The sequence below is a fragment of the Molothrus aeneus genome, chromosome 3 (genome assembly GCF_037042795.1).
Source record: "Molothrus aeneus isolate 106 chromosome 3, BPBGC_Maene_1.0, whole genome shotgun sequence".
In the NCBI taxonomy this organism is placed as follows: Eukaryota; Metazoa; Chordata; class Aves; order Passeriformes; family Icteridae; genus Molothrus; species Molothrus aeneus.
In genome coordinates this window covers 3,274,976-3,302,593 of record NC_089648.1, presented here as the reverse complement: position 1 = coordinate 3,302,593, position 27,618 = coordinate 3,274,976, and the positions used below count along the sequence as shown (strand labels likewise).

The 27,618-nt window shown below is 40.2% G+C and overlaps 1 long non-coding RNA gene across 1 annotated transcript in view; it reads left to right on the top strand.

Moving 5' to 3' along the window:
* The window catches only part of LOC136555146 (uncharacterized), a 435,291-nt gene that overhangs the window by 280,193 nt on the left and 127,480 nt on the right, over window positions 1-27,618 (top strand). The window contains exon 3 of the long non-coding RNA XR_010783432.1: window positions 12,180-12,292. This is a non-coding gene — a long non-coding RNA (uncharacterized lncRNA). The remainder of the gene's footprint in view (window positions 1-12,179; window positions 12,293-27,618) is intronic.

Below are 27,618 nucleotides of genomic sequence, written 5' to 3'. Positions count from 1 at the left end.
GTATTTAGTGTTCCAAATCCAGCGTCTGCTTTCTGAGGAAGCCTTTTGCGTTCTTTGTAATATATACTTTCAAATTCATTTGAGAAGTCCATCTCCCTTCCTTACCTGTGAGCTTGACAAGCGTTCCTGGAACTGGAAGCTGTTTGCCCAGTGAGAGTTCTCTTTGAAAAAATCCCCAGCTCAGAGCTTATGACATTTGATGAAAGTCTTGGTCACTCTTTAGGGATGGTGCCTGGGATTGAATTTTAGAGCTGCTCAGAACTGTCTTGCTTTTTATGTCATTTTCACAATTGCATTTCAATTACTGTTTCTGGTCAAGGTGTGTTAAAACCAGGATGTATTTATAGTCTTTCATATGCATTCATAAATATATATACTAAAAATACATGTGCATGACACACTAATTTTTTATATTTATCTGTAGGTATTAATAGCACACAATCATTGTCTACTTAATTTTGTTGCAATAATAAGAGTCATAGTTCACCAGCCAAGTTTTTTTGCCAGGCCTTTTTGTCCACAAATTCCATCTATGACAAAATTCCTTTAGAAAATTGCTGGTACTATTTCCTTCTAGTATCAAATTTTATTTCTTCCTACTGTTTCCTGATCCCCAGTTTTTTTGAGATGTCTGCTGTGGTTTTTCTCCCAGGATTCTTGCTTCATCTTCTGCTTGGCAAACTGGAAGTGTTGGCCATGTTTTGATTTGGTGATGTAGGCACAGGTGGTCATTTAATCAAATTAACATGTACAGATACTTAATCCTTAGAACTCCAGTTAAAGTGGGATTGAAACCAGCATAATCCCTGCAACTGGCCAGTTTCTGGATTAGGGTGAGGGACTAATGTTTGCTCTGTTCAGTGTAGTTTCTGTAGTGTCATATACTGAACTATACACTGACATACAGATTTTAGAATTAAGAGCTGCATTAGGTACCAAGAAAGAAGGAAAAAGTCCCATCCATGATGCATTAGAAGCCTTGTGCTGGAATTATAGAAGGATTTCACAGATATAGGAGCCAAGCAAATCCTTAGTTTTAATAGTATAAAACATAGTAAAAGCTGAAAGTTCATGCCAGTCCTTCAAAATAATTGCCTTTAATATTATTATTGATCATGTAGTAGGAGACACAGCCTGAGTGCTACGAGGATTTCAAGGGAATGCTTTACAGCTTAATTATGTTTCCCTGGGAGATTTAACATAATTCAATTTATTTTCCCTCGTGTTTCATCAATCATTATATGAATAGAAAGGAGACCTGAGCTTCATTTCTAAGTGAATTCCTGTACATTCAAGAACTTTTGACAATATCCATATTGGAGAGAGGAATGCAGCACACCTTGTGTGGGGGAACAAACCTGCAAAACAGGGATGGTGAACTTGCTCTTTATTGTTGGTGAATTTTCTGAGGACAAACTGTTGATCCATGGGACCTCGGTAAACCCAGCTGGGCAACAAGAAGCCCTCTGAACTTGGGACAATTAATTCTTATAAATGATCTATTTCTGAAGAGATTTGATTGGGCATATCAGATGCAGATGCATTTTCTTTTTGTCTCACAGAGGGTACTGATGAATTTAGTTCATTTTCTGTACAGTAACCTGTTACAGAGTGAGTTACAGGTAGGGTTGAATCTTGGCATTGCTGGGTACCCAGCAGCCTCTTTATCTCCATTTTAGAAGCTGCCAAATTATTCAGGCTATTCATCACATGCTCCCAAAGCACCCATTGAAATGAAGTGGAGATTATTTTTTAGGGCAAAATGGGAATCGCCTGAGATGCTGTTTCTGTGCAGTGATAATTGTGAATGTGTTGTATGCAAGGAAAGTCCTGTTGTAAGACAGTCCACATATTTTGCTGATACTAATGTGGTACAAGTCATTGCACTGGTTCTGTTGTACCTGTTGGGGCCTCTCAGTTGCTGAGAGGGTGAATTTTGGGGGGCTGGTGGGGGCAGGAGCTGTGCCAAACCAGCCGAGGGAGCACGGCCTGAGCAGCCACAGCCGTGGCACAGAGAAGGAGAGGAGCTCCAGTTCCCTCCTTGGCTCACCTCTGGGTAGCAATGGCGATGGTCTATTGCTGGGGGTTGGATGAAGGAGCTTTTAAAAAAATATCAAATAAGTCCAGATCTGAGTCAGTGACTTTTAAAATGAAAGGTCTGCTCTATTACTGTTAATGGGCAGGCTTTCATAATTCTTTGCTATTAGAGTACTAACTCCCTCTTTTCAAAGCCTTCCTGAACCTCTCATTGTCCAGCATTTGTATCCCTCACTTTAATGAGTGCTAAATAAGAATTATATAAGTATTTCAATAATTCTCACTGGACAGTTAATTAAGCATCACTGACTCTAAGGAGCAGTCAGCTATTACCTCCTTTTACAGACAAGTGCTTCCACAGACACAAAGGGAAGAGGTCAATTTAAAAAAAAATGATGTGTGGATTAGTAATCTTTCTCCGTAATAAATGATCTGGCTAACAAGCTGAAACAGTGAAATAAAAACTTGCCTCTTTTTTTCTCCTCTTTTTTCCTCTTTCTTCTGTTCCCTCATTTTTTCCATCCGATCTCTTGTGTACCTTCAACCTTCTCTTATGCAGGAGATGAATTCCCTTTAACTTTTTAGGGCCTGAATATTTTGAACTAAAGCTCTCCAAATTTGCTTCCTTCAGAAGATGGCGTGGGGCACAGCCCTGCCCAGTTTTTCATCGCACATTCTTTTTTAGCAGCTTCTGTGTTTTCTCCTGTTTGATAGATCCTACCACAAACTTCAACTAGAGTGAGTGCAAAGGACCATAATACCAGTCTTACACACAGGGTATTTTATTAAGTCCAGCAGTTAAAAATGTACAAAGTTCCTTGTAATAATCCATTCATTCTGTTCTCGCCTGATTCTTGGAGTAAGCCTGCACAATTATTCAAATCCCAGCTTTTAGCTACAGCATACACCTCGCCATGGGGCTATGCCTCTGTAATCTTGCTTTGGTCTTGCATGTCAAATGGAATTAACTCCCATAAGAAATGTATGCGAAGACAACCCAAAGTGTCTAATCCTACTGCTGTCTTAAATTTCTGAAACTCAGACCTGTCATCTTTTTCTATAGCTTTGTTGAAGTTCTCACTTATGCTTCAGTCCATCCAAAGATGAAGTTTAGGGAAATTAGCATTTTTATGTATTTTTCAGTGGTGCACTCCTGTGGCCTTTTCACATGTTCCCTTTGTGGAATTATTTTTTCCCCGAGCCCGAGCCGTGTTTCCCACCCTGCGAGCGCCTGGTGGAGGTGGATCCGGTTGCTTTTAGCCGGCAGTGTGCAAGTTTAAACACACAGGGCATTCTGATGCTCGCGCGTGGAAATAATGATATCATGATGAATACACCTCAGCGGCTCAGCCCAGCTAATCACAAACCCTAATTCTGCCTCGATTTCATCTCCAGTCGCGGCGCTTTCTTCCCGAGTAAAGCTGGAATTAGCCGTGCTCGGTGTAACCGCGCTGTTTGTGTGTTGCACTCGGAGCGGCTCGGCTTTCCCAGCAGCATTCCCGAGCCTCGCTGCTGTTCTCTAGGGGGCACGCTTTCAGATTCCAGACCCAAAATGCCTACATTATACATAATGAAAGGGAGGCAAAAGCACAGCATTATCAGAACTTAATTTTCCACTTATTCAATCAAATATCAACCAGATCTGATTAGGGGTGGCCAATTTTAGATGAACCAGGCAAAATACATTTACATAGGGGGTCCAGTTTCAACATAATTTCAGTAAAAAGCAATTACAAAATTACAGTCAGATGGAAAGCTGGTTCTTCTGGGTGTCTTGGCTAAGTGAGGTTGGAAGGGTAAAACTGTAACTTATTGTAGTGGATATTTAATAAGTGGTAAAGCCGCAGCACTCTCCACTTGAAAGTTAATTAAGGCCGTGGAATGACCATACTTGTACAGCAAATATGTTAATGGGTTGGCCATGGTAACTGTCACAACAAAGCCCAGTGAAAAATAATGGCTTTATGCAATGTTTTTGCTGATTTTTACATATTTTAAAAAATGTTCTTGTATTTTGTTTTGCATTGGTTTTGCTGATTGTTACATCTTTAAAATAATGTTCTTATATTTTGTTTTGGTTTTGCTGTTTCGAGGAGTAGTGTAGCAGCATTTAATTTAGGAACTGCTTAAAGTGATTATTAGAAACTAAGACAAATACTGAAATGCAGATAAAGGTTAAAATATTTGCTTATGTACTGGCACTATGTAAATGTCAATAAGTCGTGCATGTCGGGGAGACTTTCTTTAGTTTTTTTAGACAGGCTGTGTGATTATTAGAGTGTCCAATTCTTCTCAGAAAGCTTGAGCTAATCCTTTGTATATAGTATTTCATTTATGAGTGTAATTGCTGTGTTATTTTGGTGCCGTTGGATAAGTGAATGCAGTGCCACGCAGACTATCAATTGAGTGGCGTGCTTTAAGTGGATTAAATCTTAATTTTCCTCTAAGAAGTCTCCTCATTCAGAGTATGGTCAGTTCTGGTCTTCAGGGGTGATTTTGCATGCTCAGTTCCCATAAATTTTGAACTTTTTAAACAGCCCATGTGAGGATGGGGCAGGGGAGCACAATTTTCGTCCTTATTTCAAGAAGCCTGGGGACAGCCTAACAAAAATAGTGGAGAGTTAGGAGAAAATGAAAATTCCCCATCCAACTCTGCCATACCCAGAGAAATGTGATCAGGTGGGCAAATGATGATACCTGTAGTGGATGGCCTGTTAGGGGTAACTAAGAAACCTGGCAAAGAGGAGAGGATCTTAAGAAAATATGGAATTATGGAGGATGGATTAGATGGGAGAAGGAAAAAAGTGTGCTTGGAGGGTAAGGAGTGATAGCAGAACAGAGGAGGAAAATGCAGTGTGTGTTTGCAGCAGCTGAAGGAAAACCAGAAAAAGAAGGGAAGGACAAGGTGGGCATATTTCCAGGTAATCCTGTCAGTGCAGGGGAGTCAAAGGAGGCCTGGCTGTTGTGTTCCAAGGATCAGGCTGGTGTCAGCTTTGCTCAGTTAAGGAGTGATGGGTACCAGCCCCTGTGTGAAATCAGGAGCTGGACTCAAGTCCCAGCACACACACACTACAGTGCAGGGTGAGAGGGGAACAGCACTTGTGTGTGGCCAATTCCAGCCAAGAGCAGTAGGAAAAATGTGGAAAACTTATCTGAAGTGGGAGAGCAATGCCTTGTAAAGGTTATTTTGGTTTGGGTGTCCCCAGTTGACAGCTGGGAACTATTGCAGTATATGATAGCCCTTGCTGCCTGTCTAACCTCCAGATATCCAGTTAACAGTTAAAAACTGTTTCAGTCTCTGGAGTTCTTCCCTCACCACCCTTTGCAGGGTTTTGTTGCATACTTTAAAAAGGCTCAGATAAATTGATGTCTCTCTATGATATCAGGTGGGGATGCCCTGGAGTTCCTCCCATGCATGTGTCTCTTATCTAAGTAAAAGGTCTTTGGGGAAGGTGATGTCTCTTAATCCATGTTCCAAGACGAGTGTCCCACTTTTGCCTGAATTCTTGAGATGCCAGTGAAATACAAATAATGATTGCAGCCATGCATGAGTGATTCAGTTCTGATTTTCTGAAAAAGTATTCCATTTTACTATCTCATTCAAGAGCATGAAAGCAAAAATAGGCCATTTTGAGCAAATGATGCATAATCACGGACCTTAAACACCTTAGCACTGAGCTCATACCTGAGGGAGGTTGGAATATGCTCAGTACTTTCTCAAGAGATATCCAAGGTGGTGTCAGATGACTTGTGGATTCTTCTGGAAGTTATGGAAATGTATAATGTGTCTGTGTTTTATTAACCCAAATATTTTTGCATATAATTACTTATTCAGTGATTCCACTTTGTTTTAAACTGGAATATGTAAGGCCAGAGTGCCTCACTGGAAAACTTTAAAATATACCCAGACTTCCTGAAGAATCATTTTAAAATAATCCATTATCTTATTTTCAAAGAATTCACATGGCAGGACAGGCTTCAGGTTGTTCTGAAGGACAAAATACATCCTGAGTAGCAGCTTGAATGAGAACTCCAAAACAATTTCCCTAGGGCTGATAATTTAGACAATTGAATTCTATTCTCCATAAATACCTTAAATATCCTAGACAAGTGCTAATGCCTCTGTTGTCTTCTTTTGCTGACTGCATCCCTCCTGGTCTTTACAGAAGGACCTCTGAACAATGTGCCTGGGGAATGGGAAGGTGCAGGGAGCTTAGGCAATAATATTTTTGCAGGGCTGTCCACTGAAAGAGAATAATGTTTGTCTTTGCAACTACCCTGCTCTCGTGCACTCTGTGCCTTCGCTCCTGGCTGACAGTTTCTTAGATCAGTTTTTGTGTTGTTTTCTCGTGTGGTGAAACTCTTTCAGCAGTGTTAAGTCACCTTATTTTTCATATTTTGCCTTGTCCTCCCCTGTTCCTTTCCTTCCCACTTCAGCTCCAGAGCTGCAGATTTATTCTGCCCATAATCAGTTTCTGAGTCAGTTTGGGTGACCTTGACTCTGGCTGTATTTTTGTGACTTCTGTCTTTTCTCATCCTCTCTCAGCTTTGCCTGTTTCAGGCTGTAAGTCTCTACCTCTCCATAGAATTTTTCCATACAGGATATAGCCTGAGGTATTGTTGTTTAATAGTCTAATAAATGTGTGCCTAAGTATGAGTGTGTCTGCAGTACCAGAAATACCCCAAAATCTTTCTGGGCTTGTGAGACATCAGTCCTTTGCTTGAAACTCTTTACTCTTGGAAAGTTTGCTCCTGCAACGTGCTGAGTTTTGGTCTGCACTGGAGAGCTCCAACCACTCACATGAGTTTCTCTGTGCCAACGTAGCAAATGTGATGTTTTAATTTTGGGGCAAGAAAACACAAAACCCAAACCCCCAAACTTTAGTCCATATGTGGGGTGTTTTTTTTATTCTTTCAGAGTTGCCTATTTGTTTGCTTTTCATTGAGATTGTTTGTTTATAAACACACTCACAAACTTTGATTCTGAGTTGACTCTCCAAGGCCTGCTTTCTGTCCTGTATGTTTCTGAATGCTTACATTCTCCCTGCTCCAGCATCTAAATGTATCAGCCTGGTCTTAAGATGATGGTCTCACTTTCAAATGGGAGTATCAAAAACACTTAGTAATGTGTTTGCAAGGCTCACAAAGTGATTTTAAATCCTCTGATAGAAGCTATCTATTATAATTGCACCAAGTACTGTTATTAATGTCTCCAGCCTCTCCATTCTGTTTCTGCTCAAGCCATGCCCAAGAACAATTAGCTGTTTGTTTGACCTGCATTATAACATCATCTCTCCATTATGATAACAGTGGAGTGACTAAGAACAACACATAATCTTCAGATTTAATGGGGCAGAAGACTGCAAAGGGCCAAACCCGTCTTGATGAAATGCCCTCAAGTCAGCAACTTCATGCAGAGGTGGATGTGGCACAATGTGATTTCTGTGGCTCTGTCTGATTGCTGCACAGAAATCCAGGACTGATACCAAGGCCACTGCAGCAGATTAGTCAGAAACTGCTGTTGAACATAGGAAATACTGTGGGGAACTCAGCAGCTCAATCTCTGCTGTCTTTAGGGGAGACAAAATTATTTCACCCCATCTGTTGGTGTGCATGCAAATGAGAAACATTCCCTCTTCCTAGAATTCCATGTGTGTGCACAGAGTGTTCACCATTAATGTTAGCAGTCCAGGGGCTGTTGCTTTGATAAGGTGATGGGGCACCTCAGTGGATGGACATAACACCAAGAGGACAACACAGTGCAGAATTCTCTGAGTAGAGCTGTTGGGATGACACCCTGTGAATGAAACTGCTTCTTGCCTTATATAGACTGTGTTTGTAGACAATAACCTGGAAACACATTGCATTCTGAGAGCTGAAGTCTAAAAATGCATATATTGGTCCAACAAATAGCATCACATTATCAGTTTTATTTTTCTGCTTCTATGGAATGCAGAACACGTGCTGCTAAGAAACAAAAGGACATGCATTTATTTTCAGGCATAGGACTTTGCAACCACTTGGGAAGAATATTCTTGATTGAGAACCAAAACATTCCATGATGCTTAACAAACCTGCAAATTGAAAAATCAACATCTGCCCTGTGTAGCAACATAGCAGGAGAAAGACCTGAAAAATTCAAAATACTCTTTAAATTATGTTTCAGTGCATTTATAAAATTACTATTCTCTGAATTAAGGCTCAGGCTGGTTTTATATAGCAGCATCTCTTGTGTGGATGGACAAAATCTCTTCCTGCACTTGCTGTTAGCTGCTGGATGGTCCCAGGAACGTGGAGCTGTGTCTCCCTGAATGCTCCCACAATGGTATCTTAAAACAGATGGGATGCATCATTAAACCACTGAGGATGACCTCAGCTGTCCAAGCCCCACAACTCCTGCCCTCACAGTTCCCTTCCTGATGGAATGCAGGAGTTTGCACCGGAGCAGCCAATGGAGGCGAGCGGAGCACAGTCCCTGTTCAGACAGAGGAAGGCACTGCTCTAAAGGAAACACAGAAACCTGTGATTATGCACTTACTGCAGTGCTGCCTGCCTGCTGAATGGCTGGGAATTTTTTTTGCTGTTTCCCTTATTTACATATCACAGCCATGTCTTTATAAAGTTACTTTAATAATTTATTAGATTGATCTTTTCAGAAATCTGCCCAGGCTAGGTGTCATTAGGAAAAGTTATTTCAACTTATTTAAAGGTTTGTGCCCGAGTAGGGCATTTACCTGCCTCACTGCTGATATTCTAAAAATACCTCCATGTCCATACTATTATCCATTCTTCACGTCCAATTGCTCTGTTATGGTAATAGTCAGAAGCACACCATGTAGTAATTACTTACAGCTGACTTAAGAAAAGAATATTCAACTCCCCCACTGTTCCACTAGAAGGTCTTTATGCGCTATTAACTCATTCCTGTTTATTAATACTCTACTGGTAATTCTGGCTGCTGCTTTTTAGGTTTGTAATAGGAGGACTATTAAACAGCAATTATTGACCATATGGGTTAGTGGATATTTGTGGTGGTTGTTGGGTGGTTGGTTTTTTGTGGGTTTTTTATGTTTTTTAATGTTTTTAGGCTGTTTTTAAGGAGCCACATCACAATATAGTGGTGCAACTTTACATCTGCCTGGGATTAACAACTTTGGCAGTGTTCCCCACCTAGAAAATGCAAATTCCGTACTTCAGAAATATCTGAAGCTGTGAAAATACAGAGCAATTTAAAAAACATGAAAACACTGTGCCAGACAAAGTGAAAATATTTTTTTCTTTTCTCCAGCAGTGGGGATAGGGTTTGAATTATTTTCTTTGGGGGTTTTTTGGTCTCTCTTTCTGTTTCTCTTTCTTTGACTTTTTTTTTTTTTTCATTTTTTTAGTTTTTGTCCTAGAATTTTGTAATGGTCAAGTGTAGATTTCAAACTAATCAAACTTCTTCTAGAAAAGTGTGAATGATAGCACTTTTAAGAACCAGAAATTTGCCTTCCTCGGTAAGCTTGCCTAGTGGGAAGATTGAGGAGAGACAAAATTACAGCAATTATCTTTCAAATAGCTGGGCTGAAAAAATGGTGTCTTCCCCCCTTTTCCTCTCCTGCCTTTTTTTTTCCTTTTTATTTTTTTAATCATTTTAAAATCCGATTGCAGTTCCTGCCTTTGCCAGCAGCAATAGCTGTCAGTCACTGCACTGATGATTCCTTTTCCCACTGCTGTGCACTGGGAAGGCCAAACCAGCCACAGTTTTGGCAACTACTCTCACTGTGGTGAGAAAATAAAATACTTCAGCAGGGAAAAAATATGTAGCAGCAGTGAGAAAAGGTAAACATAAGTGTGGGATGTGGTGTAGGAGAAAAGGGATTTGGGAGGTGAGTTGATTTTAATGCAAAAGTGCTGGGCTGTGAACAAATGTTTTGCAAAATATATTCTCATTTCTCAATTCTCTTTAGGGTTGTCCCTAACACCACTGAAGAAGAGTCAAACTTGGAAAACCAATTACTTGTATTTGCCACTGACATGGCTTTTTTCTAGAATTTTCTTAATCCCTTAATACGCTTCTTACACTTTCTTAGTGCTCCTACTTGTGTGTGTTTGACTTGGATTATGAGTCTCAGCTGTGTCAGTGTGGTCCTCTGAGCTGCTGACCAGTAACAGCTCCATTTAGACATAATTGTGGGCACAGTTGCTTCTGGGGATTGTCACATAGTTGCAAAATCTCTGCAGTACTAATGTAAGTCAAAAATAATAATAAAGTCAAAATAAAGTCAAAAATAATTTGGAATTTGAAATCTACTGCTTTATCACTGATTAAACACTATTTTTGTCTTCCTTCATTTCTTTTATTTCCCCTTGTCTTTAACATTGAAATTCTTTCTTGGACTAACAAAACAAATTCTTGTGTGATGTGCCACACACAATTATTGCTTAGAGGGTGTATATTTTTGGAAAAGCTGGTGCACTCCTGTGCTTTTAGGTCCTGAATGTTTTAGTGATGCTTTTTTCCCAGGTGGCAAAGCTGAGAGAGGAAAAACTGAAGGGATGTGTTCAGTAGAGAAGGATGGGACTGGTGGAAGGTGGGAAACCCTTGCTCACAGGGTTTTACCCCTGCCTTGCCTGGAATAGCTGCACAGCACTGGCAGGAATCTGCTGAGGGACATTAGACAAGGGGGCTGAAGGTATAAAAAGGTGACATTGATTTTATTGCTCAGAAATATGGGCCAGTTAATTTTCTTTATGTGCCTGGAATCTTGGCCACGCTGCGGGATTTTTTTTTTATTTTTTTTTTTTGCCTGGTGTAGTTTGTTATTTAAAATTGCTGTTTAGGTGGAGGTGTCATTTCAAGTTTGGAATAAAGGATAACTGGGAATCATGAGAGAGGTGGCCCTTGGTGTCCAGCAGGACTTCACTGGCTTGACTCTCTCATCTCTAAGTCAAACCTGCCCTGAAATAATTATATATTAATAAGAGAATGTTCCAAAATTTTATTTTTATACTGTGAAATTGCAGGTGAAAACTGGCTCTGCTCTGATGTGTGGCTTAGGCTGGGAAATGAGTAGAGCATGATATTCGTTGAGAAACTGGAGTGGAGGAGCAACCCCTGACCATACTCAAAGAAAAATGTTGTGCAAGTGATTCAGCTCTTCCTCTCTTGCAGGGGAGAGATTAGAGGTGCACCACTTTGTCAGTTCATCTCCTTAACTCATCATATATTATTTATTACAAGGATTTGGTTTCCTAAGCCTGTCGTCTTCTTTTCTCTTAAGATACCACTGACTATTTGATCTTGAGGGCTTATTTTTTATGATGATGGTGATTATGATTATTATTATGTACAGGTATGTGGGGAGGGAAGGATTTTGAGCAACAGCAAAACCCAAGCTTTTAAACATATGGGCTGTCAGTGTTTTTGTCTTGTTTTGGCACTTTTTGCACCTCATGCTAATGGTGTGATTGTGGTTGGTTTAAATACATCTGGGGTCCCTTGGAGCCTTGATTGCAGAGGTTTCCTGACTGTGCTATAATTCTGTGCATGGGGGTTCTTTATTAAACTGGCTTAGACACCTTGAATTCATTTGCAGAATTTTAAAGATAAAAGAAAAACTTTAAAAAAAATCTTTATACCCATCAGCCACATTTAATTTAAAAAAAGTAAAATTTGTCGTAGCCAGGGTTTCTTGTTTGTTTGTTTTTTATTTTTATGCCAACGCACCCCCAAAACTTACAGACTAATGAAAATGTTAACATTTAACCTCATTCAAGACAGCCAAAGTATTTTCACAGAGAGCAGGTGCATTCTTGGCATAGCTGGTGTTATAGGGTGGATTCTTCCATTTGTCAAATATTCAGAAGAAGCCTTTCATTTAAAAAGAAGCGAAGTCTTGTAGAAAAAATGGCATGTATGGGCTAAAATAGAATTAAAAAATAAACTAGGCAGGAACAAACTTGCTCATGTGGTTGGCAAACTGAGAGCAAAACTGTCATGGCTTTGTTCAGTTGCTAAAGGGATGGTCTGAAAATGTTTGATTAAAGAACTGGACTGTCTCCCCACCTGAGCCAGACATGAAAAGTTATAAAGAATATCAAATGAAGCTGTAGCAATGTGACACATCCCTGTTTTTTCCTCTCCTTGCCCCTCTCTCCAGGCAGCTGATGAGAACAGAGGAAAGAGCAGATCATGGCACCAAATCCTGCTCCGGAGCTGAGCAGGGCTCAAGGAGTGGCCCCATGTGGAGAAGCAGATGGAGCTCTGCAAACTGTAAGTGCCTGCTCTGGTACATTCCTTCACAAGCAAACCCTCATGTCTGTGGTAACTGCATTTTTGAGCAAATTCCTTCCTAAATGTTGTTGTGAGATCAGAGAGAAATACTTGCTTTGTAACTGGCTTTGGTCATTCGGGATCTCCCCGTCCTCCCCTGGCTGCCATGGCACCCTTTTGTCCTTCCCCACGCTGACTGAAAGGTTTTGGGTTCGTTCTTTATACGTTCAGATAAATCTTTTGTAATGGATTTTTGGGTTTTGCAGCTTAATGATATCAAATCCTTCCTAAGATTTATTGTCAGTCTCACTTGACCTGAGGATCAGAACTTAGAATGGTTGATGGAATTTGTTGCAGAATCAGGGAATGTTGTGAAAGTTGCTATTTTTGGTTTCTGTTTTGCTGTATCTGGAGACCACAGATTTAAAAAAATGAAATGATAAATAATGTTTTCTTGGGTGTTCAAAACATGATGAGTGTGTGTGTTTCATGAACTTTGGCTTCTGGACAAGCTGATTTGTACTATTCCTGATAAAGAGATGCAAGACATCCAAGGTTTTTAGCTTTTAGAATTTCAGAATTCCTTAAAAATAACGTTGCCACCTGCTCCCAGTGAAGGTTATAGACTGCCAGAGTGAGAATTTCAGCTCCTGGTAATCAGTTTGCTTTTCACAGACCTCGCTGAAGGGTTCACAGCCCCTTTCCAGCCTTGCTGGAGACACTTCTCTGTATAAGCAAAGGAGGAAAATGTGTTGGAGCCGGTGTGGACAAAATATTTATAGGAGATAGGACTGCTGTTGGGCCAGGTCTTCTTTGTAGAATGCAGAGTGGGTTTGTTGTCTTCCTTCTGCAAAGCTTTGAGGCTGTCCCACCACTCCAGCTCAGTGGAAGAGTTGGCTCCAAGCCCGTGGGAGGAGGAGGAGCAGGCTCATAAATGGCATTTCATCCAAGGGGGACCCAAAAGAAATTAAGTTTAGCAAAGAAAACAAGTTTCATCAGTTAAGGCAATAAAGCACTGTCCTGGAGCAAGTCAATAATGCTCAATTGACAGCCAGTCAGTATTTGTACTGGATTAACTTTTCAGGGAATGTGGAGATTTCGGGGGGTTTTATGTAAACACTGTAAATAGGCTGGGACACTAAAGTAGGGTTACAAATACCGTGTGTCAGATTAGATTAGGATCACTTCCTGGGAGCAGGATTTCTCCTACCATGAAAGAGACATTTATATCTTGTGAAATGAACACAGATACAAATTTTTTTGTTTGTCAAATATATTCCAAAATGCAGCTGGGCAGATCTCATGGCAATGCTGCTCAGAACACTTCAAAGGGCAGCCTCTGTCTGAGGTCAGGCTTGCTCACCTTCTGTCTGTGCTCTGCCCAAGCTGTGCCAGGTTGAGCTGCAATTTAGGTGCCATTGAGGCTCCAACTCGATTAACAGGAATGCTGTATAAATTAATTTCAATTTTGAGCTTCATATAATGTGAAGAGCTATTAAGAAATATTCAGTATTTGTCATTCTGCTCCTTGGTGAAGAATTGGGTTGAGACATGACCAAAATGTACTGGTTCTGACACCTGTAACACAAGGTTTAGTCTTTCCAAGTCTTCTTTACAATGCTTTGCAGTGTCACTCCTGGCACCCACTTCTAACCAATGAAAAATCCATTTACCTTTTCCAAAGCTGGAAGCAAAGTGGAGAAACATCTTGAGAAGAAATTAGTAATTTACAGAGCCTTTTTTTCAAGATGTTGCCCTCACGTATCCTGACTTGTCTTCTTATTAGAAGGATCTCCAATCACTGCAAGATTCCCAGTTCTCTAGAAACAATAGAGGGTGATTTGGCCTGTCCTGTCTGTCCCCAGGCACAGAAATGAGGGTAGGCAGAAGCTGGCACTGTCCAGATGGGCAAAACAGCCCAAGTAAATCTGCTTTTATGTGTATGAAACACATGCATGGCTCTGGTGAAGTCCATGCAGGTAACACATCACTAGGAACCCCTCTTGCTGGAAAGTAGATTACTGCATTTTATTGTTCTTTCTTTTATTTCTCCTGCCCTTTTTTTTTTTTCTCAGAAAAGGTAATTAGGCCATAAACAGAGGTCTGACAACTAATTTTATCTGCAGCAAAATTAATATCATAAGCAACAGATAATTTCAGCTGAGCAAAATTAAAAAAGATATATATTAATGACATTTTAAAACCAGAAAATCTAATTTTTTTCCTTCTGAACTTTTCGTACCTGGCTCTTTTGATATGTGTGGAGATGCTCACTCATTTAGTGAACAAATGTTTTGCCTCTGTACTGTTCCTGCCTCACCACCAGGCCTAGCTGGTGTCAGCCTGTGGTACGAAGTTGCTTTTAATTTCCTCTCTCTTGTTCTCTGGTTCCTTTCAAAGCAGGAATGATCTGAGGGAAAAGACATTGCTTTTCTTACCTCTAAATTTTCATTGACATTAATAGGAGGCAGGTGGCCAAGTCCCCGTGTACAGCTTTGAAAATTTAAGGTTTAACTTTTTTTTTTTTTTTAACCCTGGGCAGATTCTTACACTGCTGGAGTTGTGAATCCTCAGAGAAGATATTAAATATGCAACTATACCATGTCAGCAGTGCCTAGAGAGTTTATCTACAAAATTATCGCCTACCTTCCAAATCTATAACCCTAAAATATTGATTGGTTAAAAGGTAGTGGATAAAGATTAACACAGCACAGCAGCAGATTACCCTAATCAAATAAAAAGACTATTAACAGAGCTGCTCACAGTTCTGAAGATGTTGGTTTGAAATACAGATGTCTTAACCAAAGTGCTATGTCTCATTTTCTGAATGCATTTTTGAATGCATTTAAATAAATTACCAAATAGAAAGAAAGCAGAGAAAAACTCCGCATGCTCCAGACAGTAAATTTCCATTTATAATAAAATTATTTCATGCCTTTCAGTAAGTAGTTGGAACTTCTAAAGATCTAGTCCACTGGATAGTGTGAAGTCAAGCAGTGGATTCTCAGCCTAGAAGGCTCCATAGGCACATGTGTTGATTTTAAACCTGTTAGGTTAATTTGGAGCTCTAGGATCCTTTGGAAAACTGTCCCCGCTTCAGACCAGCGTGGGTTCAGGTGGCTTGGAATTTGTCACAAACGTTTTATTTAGCTTATTAGCGTTCCATAGGAGTAAGCTACCGGGAATACCACTTGGAAAAGAGCAGCATTTGTCACTAATGCTTTTAGTGTACACTGGGAATTTTTATCCAGCCAAAGGCTGAGCTGTGTTTTATCCCGTTGGAAGAATTTCCCATTGAGTGACGGCTGAGCAGGGATTGAGCTAATAACCCATGCCCTGGGTTATTGGAGGCACAGAGACAGAAAGAGAAAATAGGGTGGGTAATGTATTAATTTTCATCAGTTATGGACAATACTATTAAATTACTGACTCTTGTTGAAATAATGTGTCACCGATTAATAATGTCATTTCAGCTTACCAAACTTTCCTACCTAAAAATTTTAATTCAGAAAGAAAAGATGTGGAAATGTGTGAGAGAGGTTTTGGTGCTCTAACTCATAGGTATGGAGGTCTTTTGTTTTTGTTTGAAATCACACCTAATTTTAAGTCACAGTGTAAATGAGGTTTTAAAAGTTTTTAACAGCGATGTGGATAAATTTGGAATTAAAATTGAGATCTGAAATGTTGTGTTGCTCCACTTTTAAAAATAAGTTCCCTCCTCATTTGCAATTAAAATGCCTAGAATCTGCATAAAATGTGTGAAATTAGAGATAATTGAAATACAGTAGCTATAAATATGTCTACTCCATTTGAAAAATAAATAAAATGTCCACTAAAAGTGTGCGAAAGCCGTACCCCCTTCTCTTGTTTCTCACATTTGGATCTCTGGCGTTTTTCACACTTTTATAGCTAATTTTTATTGCAAAACAATATGTTACATTTGTAGCCGTTGTGGGAATGCAGAATAGCCCCTGGCAGCTCTGTAAAAAATGGAATGTTGGGAACACATTTAGAAGAATATAGCTTTCAATTTCATCCCCAGCATTGGTGTTGTGGAATCATATTAAGTGTGATCTAACAAAAACAAAAGGGGGGGAAAAAAAAGTTTAGAGAAATAATTGAAATCAGCTATTATTTAAAGTATGTTCATTTCCCCTGTTTGGATGTTTTCACAGTGTAAGTTGTTGTGATGTAGTGGTTTTCCCGGAGTGAAACTCCAAAGCCAGGTTGGTGCCATTCCCTGGAATGTCCTGTGCTGCTCCATCCACAGCTCTGGGGATGAGCAGCCACAGCTGGTGCTGCAGTGGGTCAGGGGGCCCTGGCCAGGGAGCCTGGAGGAGCTCCCATTCTATATCCCATTCTCCATTATCAATTATTGCTTATTAGCCTGGGCTCTGGGGAATGTCTGCCACTAGAGTGGAGCAGCATCTCACATGCAAATTGTGAAGAGCTTCTCTAACTTCAGTCTTGAAACTCAGAAAAATATTATTCCTATAACATCCTGTGCATCCTTCGTGAAATTGCACTGTGCTGTCCTGTAATTTCCAATGCTGTGCCGTGTTTCAGTTCCTGGGGAACAGCAATCAACTCCCAAAGAGCTGCTTTGGTGGGGAAATGAGCAGCTTTTCAACTGCTCTGCATCCAGCACAAGCACACACAGCAATTTGCTGTAATTCACACAAAACTGAATTGAAAGGCCTGGGTGAAGGTTACTGCCCTGGCTCCTCAGTGCTCCCTGTCCTGGGATATTATTTCTGGAAGCCTTGCTTTCTGGAGGCGTGCCTTGCACAGGGAATTGTGCCAAAACAAAAGAATTTCCATGCAGGTATTATCCTGGGGGTAACAGGAATTCAGCAGCTTTTGATGTTGGTGGCTCCTTCAGTAGCTCTCCCCTTCCCTGTACAGTGAGTATCACAAGGGACTTTGTTGCACTCTGGTTTGGGAATGTAATATTTTTTTCCCCTACTTTCCTCTTTTCCCCCCCAGTGAATTTATTAATAAATCACAATACTGTATTTTTGACAGAGGTGTGGATGTGTACTGGACTCAGGTGCCTCACTTCAAATCTTCCACAATTCCTGATTTGGGGATAAGAATTACGAGGAGGAGGCAGATTTCCAGGATGTGTTTGAGGAGTGCTGAAATGTTAATGCATTAAGACTGAAACGGTGGGATTTAAATCGCTACATTGAGCTGCACATAGTACAGAGGGATTGATCCCAGAAAAGTACCAGAGAGGTTGTGTCTCATACAGGCCTAACCACTATGGAGTCATTCTTCAGAGACAGACCAAGCGACAGAAGAACCACAGCCTTACCTGCAAGGTGCCTTTTCATAGGTGCTTTTTTCTCTCCTTTTAAGTTGTCCTCAAGGAAAAATAAGAGCAAAAAGTCCCTGTGCTTCTCACTGCACATCTACAGCACTTCATAAATAATAGTGGCTGTTTTAAAAGCAGGGGACAGGCAGAGGGTTACAATGGATGAAAGCTAGTTAGTGAGTTAGCCAGATAAATGCTTAAAAGAACAGCAGCAAAGATAATCCTGCATTTATTTCTGAGGGATTCACCAGATGACCCTTTTCTGTCTTTCCTGATCTGTGTTTCTTGAGTCAAAGGGCTGAGCAGAAACCTGAAAAACAAACCTGCAAACTTGGGGTATTGCTGTGATTTGTGATCGTGCTTCCTTCGGCTCCTCGGTTCCGTTTCGGAGTATCTCAGTTAAACCTCGTGTCCAGCACAGGGTGGCTTTGGAGGGAGCTGTGGCAGAGACTCCCTGCAAGACACAGGCACTGGTTCTCTCTAAACTTACTGAGTGATATGTGCAAAATTGATCATTTCAAGAGCCTTTTGTATAACACAAAACTTCAAGCAGAGAACCCAAGGCATTTCCTTTCATCAACCTGGTTCTAATTTGATCAAAGCACGAAAAAATTCAACCCGCCTTATTTCCTGTCCAGTTCTCTTACACTTTACAGCACATTATATATCAGTCTCATATCCCTGAATTTTAAGAAGCAACCAGTTATATAATTGGATCAACAGTTGCCAATCACTCCAGCACAGCACTGCATTATTACTAAGCTGACTATAATTTTGAAGCTCTTTTTTTATTATGCGTATGACTATATTATCACTGTATACATATTAGGACAGCTGAATGAGCCCCTCAAGGAAAATAAGGGTTCAAATAACTTTGAGAGGGGGGAGAGATGAACAGAATTGAGGATTCACCCCTGTTACAACCGTGGTGCCTCATGGCACAGTTCCAGGAGAAAGGAAAAGAACAGTAGCCGTGTGCTGTCTGTGAATCCTGCCCACAAATCAGAAAATTGCAATGCTGCTGAAGTGGGCCATCTTGCATGCTTAAGCAAATTAAAAATCAAATGCGTTTTCTGCTCTCAAATGTGATGGATCGCAGAGGAATTTTGCAATATGCGAGTCTTTAAATCCAGTTCCTTTGCCCACAAAGCTCCCTCCTCCCCACAGACACCTGCACACAAGTTCAGAAAAAAGGCACTCTGGCTTTGCACTGCTCCTTCCTGAAGAGCTGGGGAGTTGTCATTTGCCTGCGACAAAAGCAGGTGCTGCTTCATGTCAGTAATTTGCACAATTATGTAAGAGAGTTTAAAATGTCAGGTAAATAGTAGTATTTCCCCCTGAAGCCCAGCAAGTCAGAGTTCTTTGGAATACCTTGAACCTGTCTCAGTAGTATCTCCTTAAAGAAAAGTGAGTGACAGTCTGTTAGAAAACTGTTTTATACCATTAATTTACAGATAAGGATTGTTAGTCAAATAAGCATTTAATTCCCAATAGCCTGAATGTTTCAATACCTTGTAGCAAACAAATACATAGAATGTACACAATGGCAAACAAATTACAGAAATATTCCATAGAATTGACATATGAACTCATAACCTCTTAGGTAAAGGTGAATGACTATTGATGGAATTTTTTTATTGTAAGGACCTCCCTCCTGTTTTGTTGTTCTGTGCAATTCATTTGTATGCATTAGCTTGAAAGAATTAAACCTGTAAATCACAGCTTAGACAATAATAATAATATGAAGACAACATTATGATTCTTTCTGGATTTTCCACTCCAAACTCAGACATTTACCTGTTTCTGTTTTAGCTTTTTCTTTCTGAGCATACACACAGAGTCATGAATATTTGTGGATATTTTTAGGTATAAATATGTTTTGTAGGAGCACATACATGTGTTTCCAGTATAGACATTTTTAAAAGGGCATTAATTTCATACATTTTACATATCTGTAGGCACAGGCAGACAAAAGCATACATGCATAAAAATGTAATGTCTCTCCTCAGCAGTCAGATTCTGTGCCCTACAGAACTTCACCAGGAAAAACTCACAAGCAAAATGCAGTTTTAAGCACCTTGCTGTAGTTAAAATTGCCCAGTGGTTTTTGGAAAAAGTGATGAAATTCAGGTGAATGTGAGCCTGAATTTGGAAGTCGAGGGGGTTTCAGTAGGAGGTTTAGGTGGTTGTTTATTTGTTTTTTGGTGGGGTTTTTTTGTGGTCAGTTAGTTTGTTTGTTTGTTTTTTGTTTGGGTGTTTTTGGGGTTTTTTTTGTGGTGACGAAGTGTTCCCTTCATGTCTTACTTATTTGGTGCCTGGCTCTTTGCACCCCTGCACCTTGTCCACAGGCTGATAAAATGAAATAAGTGTCTTATCCCTTTTGCAGCCTGCTTTACAGTACTGTATTTTTTTCTTTAGCTATTCCTGCAGTGTTTTTAAGTAATGCAATAAAACCACTTAAGCACCTTCCTGTATGAAACTGGTTGTGCATGAGGAGTGTGGTCGTCTTCAGCTGCTGCAGTGTCCTTTAAAACCCCCCAGCCCAGAGACAAAGCTAGCCCCGTGCAGTTGCTGTGTGTGCAAGTGTATGCATGCAAACAGAACTCAATCTGTTACAAACACAGAAATTGGATCAGCCGAGAAACAAGCCCTGTGCCCTCGTCCTCCCCCTCTGCCCATCCCTAGGATAATAGGAGAATTGAAATTCCTATTTCCAGACTCACTACAGATTAATATGGTTCAGCATAGATACTTATTTCTCTGATAGTTTCCCATGCATCTTCCCAGTGAAGTTGATAGAAATTACTCCAGCAGAATGCGTAAAGCAGATGTTATCCCATTAATTAGCTCTGGACCTGAGCAGGCTCAAGACTTTTCCATTTTCAGGCCGATAGGAATTGGTCCCAGTGAGCGTGCTCCATATCCACATTTAGTATCATCTCATAAACAGCACTGAAAACACAGCAGGCCCTTGATGAAGATACATTAGCTTATTTCTAATTTAAAGTTATGTTGCTTAACCTTAATGTAATTGGTCACTGGTGACCGACTGTTTGTATAGCGAGTTGATGACCAAAGAGCTGTAATAAATTATAAAACTTACTGCTTAAATAGAGGGAATGACTGTTCTGTTAAAAGCCTCGCTTGTAATAATGGTAAAATAATTACACCTCAAAGGAAGAGCCTTGGATCTGATAAAGCTACCAAAGTCTTTCAGATGAAGGTGTTTTCATTCTGCTTTAAAGGACATGCAGAAAATATAATTTTTTTTTCCTCTCATTGCAGTGTCTTGCGTTGGCTGAATAGTCAGCTTTCAAAGCTCAACCTAATATTGATTAAAAATAAATTGGTAAATCAAGATACTTTCTTTTTGAGGGGTTGTGGGGATTAAAGTAATTAACCAATTTCAGTGGTTAACAAGAAACAAAAGAAATTTGCACAAATAATTATATTCTGTACATCAATTCAAAGTCACCGCTAGACATGTGTTAGAGAAGCGTTGATTAGCTGGTAGAATAACCAGGATAATAATCAACTATGGAAGTAAGTAATTGACACAACTTTAATGTTTAATAATGAATAGCATGCCAGGGGCAAAATTAAAGGAAATCTACTTTCTGAGACCCAGTTCAGACCTAAAACTTCATAGGCCAAATATACCAATTTACTGGAGATTCCTGAACTGCTTCTGCAGTGCTGTAGCCCAAGTAACAGGTGTGGTTAAATGGCACAAGTGGCTCTATTAAATCTGGTGGTTCCTATGTGCTGCAATTTAATTTCCAGCCTTTTCCCTGCTGAAGACTTAGAGGTTGGTTTTAAAAGTGCAGGAATGTAAGGAACACTCACTCTTCCACGGCTGTTCTTTGTTTCTCCAAGCGATGTTCTATTAACAAGCAGTTCATTAAATCAATAAGAGTCAGGAATAAGTGTATGATTTGCTTGTCTCAGAAGCGATAATTTCTCTCTCTAAATATTTGCGTTTAAAATTTGGGCTCCCTCCAAATGCCCTAACTTCACAATAGAGAAATCGAGTTTGTTGGTTTTTTTTTTTTTTTTAATCCTCGTATTTCATTTCTTACAAGGACCTTCCAATAATTTAAACTATTTACAGTGCCTCAAAGATCATTATTTCCCTGTGACTCCTCAGAGAAATATTGGAGCCACTCTATTTATTGCTGACATTAGATTTACCTTTGAAGACTGGTTTACAAAATGGAGACATTAGGATGGGAAAGTCATTATTTTTTGTACATTGCTCGGAATGGTAAGTTTCTGTGTGTGCTGTATCAGAGTAAATACTGCTGTAGCTGCTCAGTTTGTTATGGAAACTTGAAAAGCAGATGCATTAAGGTATTTTGTTTTTAAAAACACACGGTTCTTTAGAAGGAAAAATATAAATACTGTTTGGGAGCTTGTCACGTATGTATATTTAAAAATAACACCCCCCAAAGCAATGAATAAAAATGCTTTTTGGCGTTGTAAATGGAGGCAGAGAATTGCTCAACCAATAGAAAAGCAGGTGGGGTAACACATCCTGATTCTTCTAATTGAGGCTGTAAAGAAAGATGAGAGATATGTGCACTGTTTGTGTCACAGTAGTTGTGATCTGTGAAAATAACTTCAGAGCAGCCTTTCCTAATATTAAAATGTCTCTGTTGCTGTTCAACTAAAAATCAATACAGCTCACAATTTTAATAAGGAACATGAATCTGAAAATGTGTTTAGTATCAGGTTATATAAACACACCCTAATGAGATACTATAAAATCCATCACATTAAAGGCTGGTTCCTACAAGGTATATTAGCTTAAAATGTTCAATATATTAGGTCAGTGTACAACACTACACATAACAAAGCAGGTCTGTCAAGGCAAGATGCATGTTTTGCCCCTTAAAACTGTTATGTTTTGCACATTTTATAAGGTTCTTTGAATACATGAATAAGATAAGTTATTCCCATCTCTTTCTTAAGCAATCTCAGAAATGGCTGTGACCTGAAATTGGAAATCTTGTAAACACCCATCCGAAGAAAATGTGTGCAGTTCTGTCTTAAAGAGATGGTACATGTTTAATTATCCCAACTTCTTGGAGGAGAATACTATTAACATACACATTAGCATCGTCCCATTGGTTCCTCCTGCTGCTCCACCTTAGGGGCAGCAATAGGAGCTAATCTTATTGCTCCCATGCGCATAATAATGAAATTTTGTCTTGTCTCTGAGGCGGTGTTCTTTGGTCTAAAGTACAGCGGGAAACATTCCCTTTTTTTTTTTTTTTGAAGAAAATTTCCTGACCAACTCGTTTAAAAAAGATTTGAAAAATTAAAATTCTTCCCGTGTGAATGCCGGAGCCTGCAGAACGCATTGCTTTGACTTGCGAATCAAAATTAAGCAATTGTGCAAATAAATTGCTCTGTATTCACATATGGAATACAGTGTACTGGGGCTGTGGGTGTATTCAGCTCTTTGAAAAACAGGAAGCCGTGGATTTTATGTTATTTTATCCTGCAGTGTCCATATAGGCTATTCTCAAAGAATAACATAAGAACAAACAAAAAGAGATGGGTTTAATATAAAATACCTTTGCCTTTTCCTAGCAGTGTTCTACAGACTATAATGGGGAGAGGAATAAAAAAGCACAGGCAAAAAAATACATGTGAATTCAAGGCTACTGAATTAAGGGAGGTTGTACCAACATTTCCCCCACTGTACATTATTTGTATTCAAGGTTTTTGAAATGACATTGTAATCTGATGATGCACCAGCCTATTATATTGTCTAGCAGGACAAATATCCTTGCGTTTTCTCTGTAGAACTAACACAATTTTTCCATGTCAGAGGTGCATAATATCCTGGCGGTCATAAGGAATGATGCTATTAATCCTCTTGGGCAATCTCCAGGTCTGATTATTAGGGAAATAAATTTGCATGCTGCATATGAGCTAGGTGAATCACCGAGAGCACAAATTATATTTCCTGACAGCAAGTTAGAGAATGGAGCCACATCGCTTTTTTATCTTTTTTTTTCCCCCCTCTGAAAGCTATAGAATTTCAATTCATTACATGAGATTGGTTAGAATTCAAGTCTCTTTTTAAGTTGATATTAAGTTGAGTCTGTTATCTCTGTGAAGGCTAGTAGGTTCCCCTGAGTATCCACCTAATCACTACTTAAAAAAATCGAAACGTATAGTTAGTGTCATGATTTAGGTACCAGAGCCACTTTATTTATCAGTGCAGAGTGAGATAATTTCAATTTGAGGCTCTGTAGCCCTCATGAATTTAACCATTTTGAAAGCTTTTTTCCTCTCTCTCTTTTTCTCCCTCTACCCCTTTCCCCCCCTCCTTAATGTGCATATTGTAATAATGGTTATTCTGGGCACCTGTTTTGCTGTGCTCTGTGCATTTCTCAGACTGCTTTATCTATCACATCATATATATTTCCTGGTATGTTTTGAAGATTTTTTGGTGAAATGTTATTTGGATTTCAGTTAAGAAAATTTGGCAGTGTTCTCTGTGCCAGAAGTACTGCCAGGCATTTCTGCTTTTCAGATCAATGATAAATGTATTTTTATTATTTTTACCATTTGGCATCTGAGCAACCTTTTTGCATTATTAAATCTGAACAGGGGAGAATGATAGTAAATGAGAGGAGAATAAATGGCTTTATGTCCTGATGTATTAATTAAGCAGACATTTATTATAATCACAGTTTTATAGATGTTGTAAAAAGGTATTTTTTTCATCCATGATATACATCCGTGTATGACAACTTCTGGGAGCCTTTTTGGAAACGTCCAGGTTTCTTAGATTGGAAAATTGGGATCACTGGTGCTGTGCTGTACATGCAGACAACAAGCACAAACAAGCCCTGAGGTGGTGAGTGTGGATGGATCCAGCTTGGAATTGAGTGAGGAACGTCTCGGGTGAAGGTGGGGGACTATAAATCCATACAGATCAGGTGCAGCCTGGAATTTGGGGGACTCTGAAATGCCTTCTGCTCCTCACTGGAGCTGAGCCAAGCTCAGAGACACAGAGAGCCCCTGCACTGGTCAGAGCTGGGGCTGTGATTGAAACAACACGAGCCAGGTAATGTGTCTGATAATGCCAAATCTGAAGTGTTCTTAATCATTTACTTATTCATGAAGTGCAAGCAGCAGCACTGGAAGGAAAGGGATATATCTCTGACTCAGATTTCATGTGTTGCCAAATACACAGCAAAGGAAGCACTTTTAATCATCTTACATTAAACCCATTTAGGATTTGTCTATTCTCTCATCCGTTGGGTTTCTTTATGCTTCCTGAGCAGAGCCGGTGCCATTTCTTTCCAGAACAAAGGTCCTTTTGTTTGTTTTCTTTTTGTTTGTTTTATTAATTTTCTGCTCAGCATTTGAGTTGTGCTGCTTCACAGACAGGAAGTATTTCCCACATTTAGGAAAAGGAAATAGCCTTTGGAGAAAATTCAAAGAAAGTCCATTGGGGAGTGACTTGCCTGTTCAGAGTGTTATTTCCTATTCCTGAATAGAAAGATCAGACTTATTTTTGGCATCAAATAGTAGTGCTGCTATAAACACTAGCCTCTTTAATTCCCATTTTGTAGTGGATGCTTATACAGAGGGTGTTTTTTGCTCTCCTGAAATAGGAATGGGTGATAAAAGAAGGCAGATTTTAACAAAACTGCAAAATTGCCTCTCTCCTGTTGTCTGTGACCTAGACAAGGTCTCTCTGATACTGCTGAGCCCCAGCAAGGCAAATGAGGGGTCTATTTAAACATGAATTGTCTGTGATTTTGGAAGTTGTTAGCCTGGAATCCACCAGCTCCATGACAGTTCCTGTCACAGGGCTGCCTTTCCTCAGTCTGCAGAGGAGGAGGAGGAGGCTGCTGGGAGAATGATGGGTGTTTTAAATGGGTACTCCTTCTGGAGTGGGGCTGGAGCACGAGGCCATCTATGTCTTTATAAATTGTAATAAGTAGATAAGATCAGCTGGTGATAATGCAGAAAGGAGGGAATATACCTATGCCCAGTCGTGCTGCTTCTCTCCAGCAGAAAATCCCAAACAGTTTGTGAATAACACCTGACAGAAAGGGCAGGGTGGGGAGAATCACAAATGAACCAAAGGAGGCAGCTAGTAAAGTTTGAAATAAAACTTTATCTGCAACTGCTCCTCATCATCACACAGTGACAATACTCTCCTGAAAAGAGAATGAATGAGTTTTGAACTTGAACAGACAGAAAGGAAAAAAAATCAAATTGAAAAGATTAAAACCAGGAGTTTCTCTGGGTGGAAAAAAGTGAGTCTCCCCTGTTGTTCCTTTGGATTTCTCCTTCTCTATTAATGCCCATGGTGTGTCTGTATGTTGAACTTTGCATCTGGCAGATCCCTGCCAGCACATGAGGGAAACCTGCTTGACTCAATTGTGCCTGTATGTTGTGTGTTGTCACACGGCTGTGTGTGCCAGTGCAGCGGGATTTGGCGGAGCAGCTTCCTCAGCTGTTCTTTCTAAAACACCACTAAATCAGAGGAGTTTGCCAGCTGCAGCTTCTACCTTCATTGTGGACACTGAAGGTTCATAAGTTTAATGTAAATATGCATAAAGCAAAGCACAGTGTTGATCTTGGTTCCTTAGTTCTTAGGGACATGAGCAACCTGGAAATAGGCTGCTTTGGTTGAGGAAAGCAACTGCACTGCCTGAACTCTTGTGTTGCCCCTTAAACTTAGACTTGTCAGTCTGCAGCTGCCAATATTTTGGGTTTAGTAGGATGAAAACCCCAGAGGACCCTCTAAAACCCAGAAACAGAGATGTGACTCTCTTCTGGTTTCTTGTTGTGAATTTGAAGAGATGGGGATGCGTGAGGCCTCGAAGGAGCCAGTTCTGGCTGCCATTTCTGGGATGTGAACAGAAGAGGTTGGCACACACAGCACTGCATGTGCCTGGCTTCTGGAGGCATCCTAAGAAGAGTGAAAGGGAGGGAGGAAGTCCTGAGCCAACCCCAAGCAAACCACAGAATCCCTCAGCCCAGAATATGCCCCCCGGGCTGGATGTGTCAGGGAGAGGCTTCCTGCGTCTGTGCCACTACCTGCAGCCATGTGTGGCTGAAGGCTCTGCCTGGCGTCCTGGGCGACCACTGTGTGCCATCAACTTCTGTTCAGTGACCTGTCAGAGCAGAGAAGGAATTTCACATGGCCTGAAAAACTGACAGAACAGTTCACCTTTTGGGGAAATGTAATATTTTCTGATAAGGAGCTTATGTTAGTTTTCTTAGCAAATAGCCTGAAAGCATTTCTGTCTGTGGCATTTTCTAGATGTGATAAGTTGAAGGAAACATCCTTGACCATGACTTAACAAAACAGGCCATTTGTTTCATGGGGTAGCTGTTTCCAGAAATGTAAATAAATGGCAACTTAAGGATGATATAAAATAAACGATCACAGAGACAGCCCAGAGCTGCATTGTTTCAGAAAACACAAGGCACTATTTATGGAGCTGTAAACAGAGGAGTGTGTTTATTATTGCACTTGGAATTAAATCAGAAAGCCAGAAAGCTGAAGTTTTGGGAAAGATCAGGCCACATTTAAGAAGCTCTTTGGTGGGGTTGCTGCTTGTGCTGCGTGTTTGTTCTGAACAGAGCCAGCCTGTTTTGTGAGGGCCTCATTCTGCCATTTATTTCGCCACCTCCTTGACATGAGTGAAGCTGAAGGGGGGAGATGGTGAGCACAGCTGGGAGCAGAACACATCCAGATTTCATTTTGTGTCCATGTCTCAAATACTTTTAGAGTGTAAATTGAGAGCCAAGGGTGTCTCTGTAGAAGCAGGTCCTGGTCAGAGCCCCACAGCCAAACCTTTGTGACCATCTCTGCGGCTGGAGTCAGAGTATCCCGAGCCAAAGCTGGTGGGATAAACAGAATCCAAGCCTGGTTTTGTGGCTGTGGTTATTCTGGGGTGGATTTAGATGTTTTTGTTCTAGGCAGTACCTACCTCCTTAAGAAAGACCCCCCCCCTCCAATTAAATA